Here is a 13313-nt window from a genome sequence, read left to right as displayed (position 1 = left end):
GCTGACACATTCTGTGGGGTCTCCTCCCTCTGCTCTTGCTCCCTTTGATGTGAGGAGCCTTTTCTTTCCCTCAGACCCATTTATCAGCCATTGCTGTTGTTCCTCCAGCTGTTGGAAGGCCGGACAAAAGATTGTCTCTGCTTCCATCAGGAAATGTTTTGCCCTGGCCTTTGACGGATTCGAACTTGTCTCCATACAAGGGTAAATTAGGGTAATTTATCCCCATTCCTGCTCAGGTGGGCATTGGTCCTCGCATCATTTCTTCACGTGTTCCGAGCACTGTTGCTGAGAATCTGATGATTCTCTCTGTTTTCAGACCTTCTACTCTAGTCCATGGATCTGTATGATCAATACATTCCCAAGACTGCCTTACAATCAATACATTTCCAAGACTGCTTCCGTCCAAACCTGTCACCAAATAAGGCCTGTTTTTCATCCACTCCCCCACCACCGGCCTGCTAATCCCACAAACTTCAAGTTTTACAGAAGGAAAACTCATCCAGAACACTCCATTCCTTAGGAGGTGGGAGCTGGGAACCTTAAATCTGCCCCCAGAGGGATAAATTTTGGGGGTTTCTGGGATAAAGAAACAGGGTGTTTCCATAAAACCAAATATTAAAAAAATACACTTCTGAAAAATTCTAAAAATATTATCTTATAAAGCAGTGTTTACTAGACTTTTACAAAGGTGTATCATGTCAGAGCCAGGCGGTGATGGCACACACCTTTAGGAGCACTTGGGAGACAGAGACAGGCAGAGGCAGAGGCAGAGGCAGAGGCAGAGGCAGAGGCAGAGGCAGAGGCAGAGGCAGATGGATCTCCGAGGGTAACCTGGTCTGTATAGCAAGTTCTGGGGCTACGCAGAGAAACCCTGTATCAACAAACAAGCAAACAAGGAATGACCTGAGGAGCTTTTTGGAGAAAACACCCCAAGATTATTATATCAGAGTGGAGGGGGCCCAGGGTTGGTTAGGTTGGTGTTTCCAAGGTCTATATGCGTGTTCTCACCACTAGATGGCAGTAGAAAATGGTCCAATGTCGCCAACCTATTAAGGCCAACGACAAATTCATTATTTCTCTTTTATTTTGAAATTGGGCAAAATTATCAACTGCCACTGATGGCTGTATGGCCACTGCCAACACGCAAAGCTGACCCCACAACCACTCCCAACACCCACGCCCTTTCCTGGTGGCCCAGAACACAAATCGAGGAGATGCTTTTGAATAAAGTTTAGTCCTTCCCAACCCCTTTCCTTAAACTTTAAGGGATACAAAACGTAACGATGGACAATGGTAAGTGTCTCCAGGTGAGAACCAGGAGCTTACTACGCACTGTGCTCGCGTGGGCATGCCCCCTCGGGCTTCTCTTCCTTCCTAACTCCCTTCCTTCTGAGAATCATCAAACTCCGGCTTCCCTTAGGAGCCTGAGCTGACAGCACAGATGGCCAAAAACGCCATGGCTTGGGAGACTTAGCCACACCGGTCTCTCTGGTACTAACTAGTCCCTATTCAAAATAATAAATATGTGAATTGTAAAATGGAAACCTATGCCAGGCGCGGTGGGGCACACCTTTAATCCCAGCACTCTAGGGGTAGAGCTCTGTGAATTCGAGGCCATCCTGGTCTATGTAGCAAGTTATAGGCTTATAGGCTAGCCAGGGCTACACAGTGAGACCCTGTATTAAAAAAAAAAAGTCTGGTGGGAGAGGCTGGCTAAATCTCCTTTCCTGATTAATGCTGGAGGACCTGAAGTGGAAACCCGGGGACTCAAGTCAGCATGGCCACTTGAGTGCCACTGTTCAGGATAAAGCTAATTTAATTATTACAGCTCCTCAGATAATAGAGCTTGGAGTTAACAGTTCAGTAGAGAAGCCTGCTTCACAACCTAGCATGCTCAAGTTACATAAAGCTCAATAACGTTGCCTTCGGAAAAATATTGGAGGAATTCCGTTAACCTTAACTATTCTCCTGAAACTGAGGAAGGTCATGAGCATTTCTGTGTTCCTTCCCACAAGTGTTGGCATCTCAAATTCCCTTCTTAAGAAATGTCAACTTCGGGGTTGGGGATTTAGCTCAGTGGTAGAGCGCTTGCCTAGGAAGCGCAAGGCCTTGGGTTCGATCCCCAGCTCCGAAAAAAAAAAGGAAAAAAAAAAAAAAAAAAAGAAATGTCAACTTCCCAAATGTCTTAGTTAGGGTTTTGCTGCTGTGAACAGACACCATGACCAAGGCAACTCTTTTTTTGTTTTGTTTTTTTAAGATTTATTTATTTCACGTATGTGGGTACACTGTCGCTGTCTCCAGACACACCAGAAGAGGGCATCGGATGCCCACTACAGATGGTTGTGAGCCACCATGTGGTTGCTGGGAATTGTACTCAGGACCTCTGGAAGAGCAGACAGTGCTCTTAACCGATGAGCCATCTCTCCAGCCAGAAGACAACTCTTATAAGGACAGCATTTAATTGGGGCTGGCTTACAGGTTCAGAGGTTCAGTCCATTATCAAGGAAGGAGCATGGCAGCATCCAGGCAGGTATGGAGCAGGAGGAGTTGAGAATTCTACATCTTCATCTGAAGGCTGCTAGGAGAAGACTAACTTCAGGCAGCTACTGTGAGGGTCTTAAACCCACACCCACAGTGACACACCTACTCCAACAAGGCCACACCCACTCCAACAAGGCCACACCTCCTGATAGTGCCATCCCTGGGCCAAGCCATGACACCAAATATGTTCCCACGCCCATGTCACAAATCCATATGCTCACATAGCCTTAATTAAAACTCCAACAATCTGGATTATAAAACACCATCTTTTCTCTTAAAACAACAACAACAGCAAAACACCCCAAATGCCCAGCTTAATTTTAGCCCCCAGGAGGCTGAGGCAGGAAAGTAGGCAGTTTGAGGCCAAGCTAGCTACACAGTATAAAGTTTTGCCTCAGTAAACAAACAAAGGGTTTAATTAGATCCCTTGATCCTGTGGCTTGGGAGCCAACTCTATTCTAGGGCCCGAGGACAAGAGGCCAGGCTAACTCAGCCTCTGTTAACTGCCTACTTGTGCACACCTCCCCTTGGAGCTGCCAAGTGAAATACTTGGCAGATGTAGTGTTTTGCTTTTAAAAACTCTTTAGCCTAAATGGTCAGGGCTACACTTGGGTCTCAAATAACTGAGTGTAGGCCCAGCCAGATAAAATAAAGACTTGATTGGCTATAAACTGTGTCAGACTGGCCATATCTGGTGGGCTCCCTATAACAAAAGAGAAGTATGAATCCCACTGTGTGGTGTGCCTATTCACACAGGCTTCTATGTTTCATATATGCCCCTCCCCGTTGCCATAATTTTATGAAATGTTCTCAGACCCCCCCTGTCCCATGTTTTGAGGACCACCTGTCACATAAGTGGGGTGCGGAGTTGTCCACCTGAAGAGTCATGTCAATCCTTGAAACTGCTAGGTTCTGAAGCATTTTGAATTTCAGATTTTTGGACTGGGGCTGTTTCACAGGTAAGACGGAGCAGGATAATATCAAGTGCCTGGTAGTCGCCTCGGAGGGCAGGCACAGAAGTGCTGTAGCCTCTCTGGCTTTGCCTCTAGGGAAGCCTTCGTTCCTTCCCACAGGAATGTGTGGCGCTCTGGCTGCTCCATTAGGAGGGAGGAGAGCCTGGAGAATGGTGCTCCGCTTTGATGCTTGTTTCCCTGGAGAGATCTGTGATGGGTCTGAGGCATCCAGATGAATCCTGGTCAGAGGGAGGGTACCGGATCACAGATGAGAGACGCCTGATTAACCGGTCTCAACCCCAGCAGCAACCAGAGGAGCAGGAGCATTTGGGTCCCAGTATGCAGAGGGTAGGCAACACTGGCAATGTAGTGCACCCCAGTTCAAATTTGGGGAGCACACATCGCTCATGCTGAGCACTAGGCTTGCCTCACACCTGCCCTGGAGGAACAGGATGCACACACAGCTCAGCATCCATTTCTTCTGATCTTACTGTACCACAATTCCCAGAACAGAAAGCAGAGACCTGCCTCACAGTGCACCCCAGTTGCTAAGCAGAAACCCTCCATCAGTGTCTGTGAACCTCGTGAGGTGTAAATCGAATGGGGTCTTTCCCAGGATGTACCACACGTAAAATTCTATTTTCTTATGTGGCAGTTATGTTTGATGTGAAGTCAAAAGTGGATGTCTCTTTGGGGTTAAACCTTCCTGGGATATTTCATGTGGGCTGAGAATTTATCAGGGAAAGACAGAATTAAATTGCATTATCCTACCAAAGCAGGGGGCTTTACTCCTTTCTTCTTTGCTACCAGAAAGAAGAAATTCTTCAGATATACCATAACAACTATGAAAGATGAATTTAAGTGAGCAGGATGGCATGGACTGCAATCCCAGCTACTCGAAAGGCCAAGTCAGGAGTATGAGTTTGAGTTTGAGTTTGAGATGGATTAATTATATTTGTGTGTGACTAAGAAAATCCGACCTCTGGGGTCAGTTTCTCCTCTTCTGCTCTCTTGGGCTGTAGTCTGAGGTGGAAGTTTGTTTTTCTGAGCAATATTGTCAGAGTGATGAGGATGTTTGGTGAGGTCAACATGCAAGGCTCAGAGTTCCTGGAGCTGAAAGCTCCTTCTTGGCTCTCTATGTTGTCTTTCCATCTACCTTGAATAGCCCCAGGCTTCTCTGGAATGAAGGCTTCATAACCTACTGTCGCACGAGGTGGATCAGGGTGGTGTCTTTATTTGTGGCTGGTGTCTCAGTTAGGGTTACTATTGCTGTGATGAAATACCACAATCAAAGTAATGGGGAGGAAAGGGTTTATTTGGCTCATACCTCCTGGAGGCAGGAGCTGATGCAGATTCCATGAAGGGCTGCTGCTTACTGGCTTGTTCAGCCTGCATTCATAGAACCCAGGACTAGGGGTGGCCCCACCCACAATGGACTTGGCCCTTCCCCACCAATCACTAATTAAGAAAATGCTCTACAGTCTTGTGCACAGCCCATTTTATGGATGCCTTTCCTCAGTTGAGGCTTCCTCCTCTCAGATGACTCTAGCTTGTGTCCAGTTGACATAAACCAGCCAGCAAAATGGGATAGTGAGCTCCTACAGAGAAAGGTGAGGTGGGGGTGGTGTTTCCGGGTTTTATAACTGCCTTGGAATCCTCAGTGAGTGGGGAGCAAGGGAGAACTGGACAGATCTTGGTTCTGAATCCTCTTTGGCTTCTCTCAAAAAATGCTCAGCACATTAAAGCTGCACATACTGAAAGCTATGCCTAGAATGGGGAGCAATTTGTGAACTTTCTGTGAGAGAAGAGAGAAGCATATGGAAGGTCTTCACCCCATCTCCCCAGGCAGAGTGTTTCTTCTGTAGAAATCAAGTGCCTCCCACAGATCAGAACCCCAGTGTGTTCCCAACCCTCCTCCCCCTCTTCTCTTAGGAGATGAAGCACATGGTACCCCACCCCTACCCCCCACTGTCCCTGTCATCATCTTTGAAATTTTCTCCTGCATTAGCTGGATCACCACTTATATAATGATCACGTAGCAAAAATACAATTTTTTTTCTGAAAATCTTTGAGACTTAAATACCTTGCACCTGAGTTCTTCAGAGCAGCTCAGCGATTGAAAGCCAGAACTGCACTTTTAGTTACAGCTCCAGTTGGCTTGGGCTATGGTTTGCATGTGTGGTGCTATCAAGAAACAGAGATGGAGCCCACTGAGAACACGTTCCCTGGATGAAAGCAGTTCCGGGACCCTGATTAAGTTCTGTAGAGATGGGTTATAAAGGATCAAGCCCAGACCAGTGGATTTTCTCACCTGTGTTCCCATGACTTCAGCTTCCTGGTGCCTCAATGAATGCCAAGGGCTGCTTACTAGGAATGGGTGGTACATTCTAGAAGAGACCAACAGGAAGCCTTCAAGTCATTAGGAGTGTGCCGTGAAGGGACTGTGAGACCCTGGTTTCCTCATATTCTCCTTCTTGCTTCTCAGCCATGGAGAGGGGATGGTAGTGTACATTGGTATGTTCCTACAGCGCCAGGCTATCCTGAACAAACCTGTAAACAAGAAGGCCAACTGAGCACAGATTAGAATCTTTTTTTTTTTCTTTTTCTTTTTTTTTTTTTTTTTTTTTTTTTTCGGGGCTGGGGACCAAACCCAGGGCCTTGCCCTTGCTAGGCAAGCGCTTTACCCCTGAGCTAAATCCCCAACCCTAGAATCTTAAAAAATATGAATCAAAGCAATCCCTTCTCTCTCTCTCTCTCTCTCTCTCTCTCTCTCTCTCTCTCTCTCTCTCTTATTTTATGTACATGATTGTCTTAGGGTTTCATTGCTGTGGAAGGAGACCATGACCAAGGTATCTCTCATAAAAGCAAACATTTAATCGGGGTTGGCTTAGAGTGTCAAAGGTTTAGTCCATTATCATCATGGCGGGAAGCATGGCAACATCCAGGCAGACATGGTGCTGGAAAAGGAGCTGAGAGTTCAACATCTTGATCCGAAGCCAGCCGTGAGGAGATTGTTTGCTGCAGGAAGCCGGGAGAAGCTCCACTAGGTGGAGCTTGAACATAGGACCTTAAAGCCCACCTACCAGGTGGCACACTTCCTCCAACAAGGCCACATCTATTCCAACAAGGCCACACCTCCTAAAAGTGCCACCTCTCATGGGCCAAGCATATTCAAACCACCACAGTGAGTGTTTTACCTATGTGTATGTCCATGTGCATGCACAGCCTATGGAGACTAGAAGAGGGTGTTTGGATCCCCTGGAACTGGAGTTACAGATGGTTGTGAGCTGCCATGTAGGTTCTCTTAACAACTGCCAGCCATCTATCTCTCCAACCTCCTTTTTTCTTCTTTATGAGTTGGTTGTCATAGGTTTTTGTTATGGTGACAGAAAGCTAACTACCTTAGGTGGTCACCAACACGAAGCCACTTCTAATGCCATGATCTTGAGTCTCCAGAACTAGGGACAAATACACCTCCCTTTCAATAACATAGTCCTCTCTCTGTCTCTGTCTTTCTGTGTGTGTGTGTGTGTGTGTGTGTGTGTGTGTGTGTGTGCGCGCGCGCGCGCGCACACACGCACGTGCGTGCATGCGCACTTGTGTGTCTATCTGTCTGTGTCTACATATGTGTCTGTGTCTGTCTTGGTCTGTCTGTATGATTAACAGGTTGTAGCAACCTCCACTGTGTAAAAGACAGAAAGTTCCAGGAGCTTATGGGAGAACAGTAGGGCTTGTATAACGAGAACAGAGACAATGGAAAGAGTAATAATGATTGATGAATATCAAATTACTTCAGGTTTTTTTTTTTTTTAAGGGTAAAGCAAAGGACTTCCATATTAGGCTGACTTGGGTAAACAGGAATCTCCAGTTTTCTGGAAAACTGATTATTTTTTTTCTTTTATTGAAAATAGTTTTTTTTATACAATATATTCTGATTATGGTTTCTCCCCTCCCCCAACTCCTGCTAGCCCCCCACCCCCCACCCCATCCTTATCCAGATCCACACCTTTTCTGTCTCTCCTCAGGAAACAAACAGGGATCAAAGAATAATAACATAATAAAATGAGACAAAGAAAAAAGCAAAAAAAAGAAAAAAGAAAGAAAAGAAAATCAAAATATGGAAAACAAAAACAAAAACAACCAAACAAGAAAAAGAAAAGAACCAAAGAAAAATCACAGGAAACGCACACAGACACAGGGACACACATATTCACATGGTCAGGGACACAGAGACACACATGTTCAGATGGTCAGGAATCCTATAAACATTCAAGCCAGAAGCTATAATGGGTACAAAAGTATCTGTACAACAACAACAATATACTCTGACTTAATGAGACAAAAAACAAAGTCACCAAAGGTGTCACTGAGTTTGCTTTCTGTTGGCATGCAGCCTACTCCGAAGCATAGTGTGTTTCCCCAGTGAGATTCCTTTGGAGAAAACACATTTTTTCTCGTGCAGATGGCTGTCAATTTGAAATTGCTTCTGGGTTAAAGATGGGGGAATCTGTCCACTTCTTTCAACTCCAGGATCCAGTCTGGTGCAGACCCATGCAGGTTCTGTGCGTCCTGCCTCTGTCTGTGAGTTCCTGTGTGTCAGCCCTGTTGTGTCTAGAAAGCCTTGACTCCCTGGTATCCTCCATCCCCTCTGGCTCCTACACTCTTTCTGCCTCTTCTTCTGCAGTTTCCTGACCCCTGAGGGGAGGGACTTGATGGTGACATCCATTTAAGGCTGAGTGTTCCAAGGTCACTCGATCTGAGTATTGTCTGTCTGTGGGTCTCTGTATTTATTTCCATCTGCTGCAGGAGGGCGCTTCTCTGGTGATGGCTGGGCACCGTGTAATCTATGAATGTAGCAGAATGTTACTAGGAGTCATTTTATTACTATGTTTCTTTAGCAGAGTAATGGTATTTGGATTTCCCCTGTGTCCCCTGACCTATCTAGTCTCCCATGCTTGGTCGCCCAAGCAGCATTGGGTATGAATTTCTATCTCATGGAGTAAGCTTTAAATCTAATCATAGAGTGGTTAGTCACTTTCACAAGCTTTGTGACACAATTGCACCAGCACATCTTGCAGGCAGGTCACTCTTGTATAGTAAAGGGTTTGTACCTGGTAAGCCTGCTGCTTATCTTTTTTCCTTTTGGTAGCATTCAGAGTACTTGCCCACGAACATTCATCCTTAGAGGCAAAGGCTCTAGGTAGGCCCAGCTCAACTTCTTTGTGTTCAATGAACTGTGTTAAGTGTTGCTTTATTGCCAGTTTATGGGGAGTCTTGGCCACAGCCTGGGTTGTTTGGAGGTTCCCACAGGACCCCTTTGGCCAATAACTCGATTAGATATAACCCATTCCCAGGACTGGATGCTTCATTTGGTGACAAGGGATGTCCAATTGGGGCTCCTTATCCCCCATTACTTGACAATTGCATTTGGATCTCCTTCATGTTGTATACATTATAGGAAGCTTCCACTGTTTTAGGGTTCCATATCTCAAATGACCCTTAGTCTTAGAGCTGTCCCTCCCCACATTCCCTTCCCTGTCCCTCTCTTGTCTCCCTGTCCCTGTCTGATCCTCTCATCTCAGTACCCCACTCTTTTATCCCCGTCCCATCCCACCCCACCCCAGTCCCATTCTGCACCCTCCTACTACTTTGTCTAAATAATGGTGTCCTTTTCTGCATAGAAACTATTTGGGAAAACCAATCTATTTGGGGATCTGCTTCCTTGACAGTTCAACTCGATGGGGTGGAAGTTAGCACAAGCAGCTCCATGTTGGCTTGGTCTGACATGATGGGGCTCAGCACAAGGGCTCGGTCTACAACAATGGCTTCCCCTAGCTTCTGATGTTCATCTCCTGGGTAACAAGAAATCGGGTGCTGAAAATACTGGCAGCCAGCCAGCAGGGAACAGCTCCTATCCTGGATCATGCTCTCTTCTGGAGGATCTTGAAAGTGATGTTAGCGTAGCTCCTGGAGGAAGGGGGTTGGGGGTGGGGGGCATGACTTATGCAGGGTTAAGTGCCTTCATGCCTGCCTAGATGCTATGATCTGGCCCTACATTGGGGCAGCTCTGTTGACAGCCACCTTTGGCAGGCAGAACCCAGGTCACCTGCAGCTACAGCTTAGTTGGCAGGAGCCTATTGGAGAGGCATATGGGCCTCAGGCAAGCAGGCTGAACTTGTGCCTGGCTGGCCCAGGCTCATTTCAGACTGGCAGACCTTTCCAAGTCCTCTGGTTCCAGGCACACACATGGTCCTTTCTATTTTTATCTCTTCATTCCCCTCCTCTCTCTTTTTGCCACACCATGCCCAATAGCAGGCGCCACGTTAGCTAATCCCACTTGATGCGCAAAGGCTTTAAATACACTATAATGAAACATAGTAGCAATCAGGTGCTCCCAGTGGGTATAATGAAACATAATAGCAATCAGGTGCTCTCAGCCCAGAGCGATCGATTTTCCTGTGTAAAATATTAACATCTTTCAGTGCTATTTGCAGATGTCATTAGAGCACAGATCACTTGCCATCTCCTGAGTTACCAACCGCATAAAGATCTATGTATCTTTCTGGGAAAACATCAAGATTTACCACTAGCATTACCTTTCCCTCTGTATTTTTACTACATGTCCAGACAGTGAACGATAGTAATATATTCAGACTGGACCCGTGACTACATCGGCTGTTTCCATTTTTCTGGGTTCTGATTGGCCCCTGGGTGCACAAAGTCCCACTTTTACATTCCTGTCTCACTGACCCGATTTTCAGTGGTCAGTTAGAGTCATGCCCTCTCGCTCCCCTCTGATTCTGTCTTGGTTGAGACTGTGTCCATGTTGCCTCCTGAGTTGTTTCAGGCCCTTGCTAGCAAGGCAAGCACAATGTTGGCAAAAGTGATGTTCTTCTTGGTATCACTGAGATTTCCAGCTTCAATGGACTGTTCTAACTTTTCCATGTGACTTCTGTGGATGTGTATGCCAGTCCTGGAGCCATCTAAACATCTACCCAATTGTGCATCTCAACCCCTTTCCTGCTGAAAGACCACAGTGCATCCAGAAAGAGGGCCCACTAATCCATCCTAGGCAGGTAGCTTAGTTAGAGTCTTAGTTATGGTCTCTGTTGCTGTGTTGAAACACCATAACCAAGAACAGCTCAGGGAGGAAAGGGTTTATTTGAGCTTATACATCCTCATCAGAGTCTATCATTGAAGGAAGTCAGGTCAGGAACTCAAACAGGGGAGGAGCTGACACAGAAGCCATGGAGGGGTGCTGCTCACTTGCCTTGCTTCTCACAGCTTACTCAACCGTTTTTTTTTTTTTTTCTTTTTCTTTTTTTCGGAGCTGGGGACCGAACCCAGGGCCTTGCGTTTGCCAGGCAAGCGCTCTACCACTGAGCTAAATCCCCAACCCCTGTTTTTCTATTTTTAATAAAAAAATGAAATTCATGACCAAGTCCTCAGGGGTGTCCCAACCCTCAAGGGCTGGTTTATCCTCCATCAATCAATATAATTAGGAAAATGTCCTACAGGCCTGCCTATAGCCCGATCTTATTCTTTGTAGAGAATTTTAAATCCAGCAACATGGCTGCTCTGGCAAGGGATCATATCCAAAGAACTTCTAGGTCTGTGTGATCTGGCTGGAATATAGACATGCCCCAGGACACATCTTTAATCCATATAATGAAGGTAAAGTTGTAGAAGGAAGCAGCCATGTTTGAAAGTGATGTCTAATTGAGGGACAGACAAAGTGATGAATCAGATAAAGACTTGATAGAATGAGTCAGATATAGAATATGCCCAACTCTCATGAAAACAGCACCTAATGAGAGGTTACTCTAGAGCGGCATAGGAGAAAAAGGTGGTGTGGTATTTGTGAGGCAGTTTTACCAGGACAGTTTTACAGAGACAGGGTGCAAAGAGAGCAAACTAGACACAGATAAACTAACTTGGCATATATGTTTGTAGATTTTAGGCTTAAAAATGATGTAGGATCAGAAGCTAGACAGAACGAACCAAAGAATAAGAAGAAGCCAGAAGATTAGAACAAATCGCCAAAGTTAGTATGAAGCCAGGCACAGCAATTTAGTCAGACGCTGAGAGGAGTCAGATTGAATCAGTCACTTGGAAGATTAGATTGTATGGAGGCTAGAAGCTCCCAGGCCTGGGGATAGTTAGAACAGAGAAGGAAATGCTCTAGTCTCAGCCCAAACTATGCATCTGCACAACCTGCTAGGACCTAGGTAAACATTAAGGCCTAGATGGAATGTTAAGGCCTAGGTAACGTGTTAAGGCCTAGGTGACTGTTACCTGGCTAGCCTGCCATTAAAAGGAAACCTTTTTATATGTTTCTGCTGTTACTAGGAAGCTTTCTAGTGCCAGGATTGATTACATAGTCTGTTATGGTCTGTGTCCTTGGAAACCAGTCCCAATAGAAGTCAGTTAGAGGCCCACAGTAAGCTTGGACCCACACCAACCACCCAGCAGCACATCCTGTGTTTGTTTGTGTATGGACTTTTATGGTATAAGGTACCCCTGGGGTGGACCCCAACAAAAGAGACACCTGCACCCATATAAGAAGCTACTTTGAGTAGTGGTCAAGTAAAGTTTAAGTTCCCAAGACCTCCCTGGAAACTGACGTCCTACTTGGCAGAAAGAGACATGCATGTAGGTAACTGACATCCTGGTTGACATGTTAAGACATGAACATTAGACAAGGCAAGTCCTCTGTCACAGTTGAATATCCCAACCAATGGGAGCAAGATAAGTGTACAACAAAGACACGTTCCTAAGGAAATCCCCTATCCCTAAGGAAATCCCCTATCCCTATATCCTGATTGGTGGACTAACTTGGCATATATGTTTGTAGACTTTAGGCTTAAAAATCCTGTAGGATCTCAGAGTCATGGTTCAGTTCCCGAATCTGGACCATGGCCCTGGTCAACCAGTCCTGGGGCGTATGCTCAATAAGCCATCCTTGTCTGACTGAAGTCAGTGCTCCTGTGGTTTGTGAGGCAACTCCTGGACCCTACCACTGTATCTTTGGCTGTCCTGGAACTCACAGAGATCCCCTGCCTCTGCCTCTCAAGTTCTGAGACAAAAGGTATTTGTCACCATGCCCAGCATTTAGGCTTCTTAACTGAGATTCCCCTCCACTCAGGTGACTCAGCTCTTGTCAAGTTGACATAAAAACTATGCATTGCAGCAGGAAATATCACCAATTGGAATGTTATCAAGTCCAGTTACCAAGCACCCCAGCTTAGTACCAAAGATTATGATAATGTCTGTCACCTTTCCTGTGTGGTGGCAAGATTGGAAGCTGCCAGTGCCAAGCCAAGTTGCTAGCTGAGGGCAAGGTCCCAGTTCAGGATTTGAAGTATGGTTCCTGTTGAATTAATATCTCCTTTGCGCCATACAGAAGAAGAAAATCAAATGCGGAAACACTGCAATTTGGGGACAATCCCAGCAGAATAGTGTGTGGGGGGGAGGTCTGGTTGTAGAGGCAAATACAGCTGCCACCTTAAAGGGAGTGAGACTAAGCTAGCCTCCAGCCCCCTGCCATGACTCTGTCTGGGAAACGTGTTTTCCGGTTGCCCTAAATAGCATGCTCGGTGTGAAAACAGTTCCATGAAGTTTTCATAGTTATGAAACAAACAGGAGTTGTAAGTCAAAGCATTGTCTTTCAAATACATTGGCAGGGGTGGGATTGGGGTGGGGGTAATGGGGCCAGTGGTATGCAGCAAACAGAAAACCTGTAACAGGTCTCAGAGGCTAGAAATGAAATTCTTTGGGTTGTTTGTTTGTTTGTTTGTTTGATGGATGGACGGATGCATG

The sequence above is a fragment of the Rattus rattus genome, chromosome 4 (assembly GCF_011064425.1).
Source record: "Rattus rattus isolate New Zealand chromosome 4, Rrattus_CSIRO_v1, whole genome shotgun sequence".
NCBI lineage: Eukaryota > Metazoa > Chordata > Mammalia > Rodentia > Muridae > Rattus > Rattus rattus.
This window is presented reverse-complemented; position numbering follows the sequence as displayed.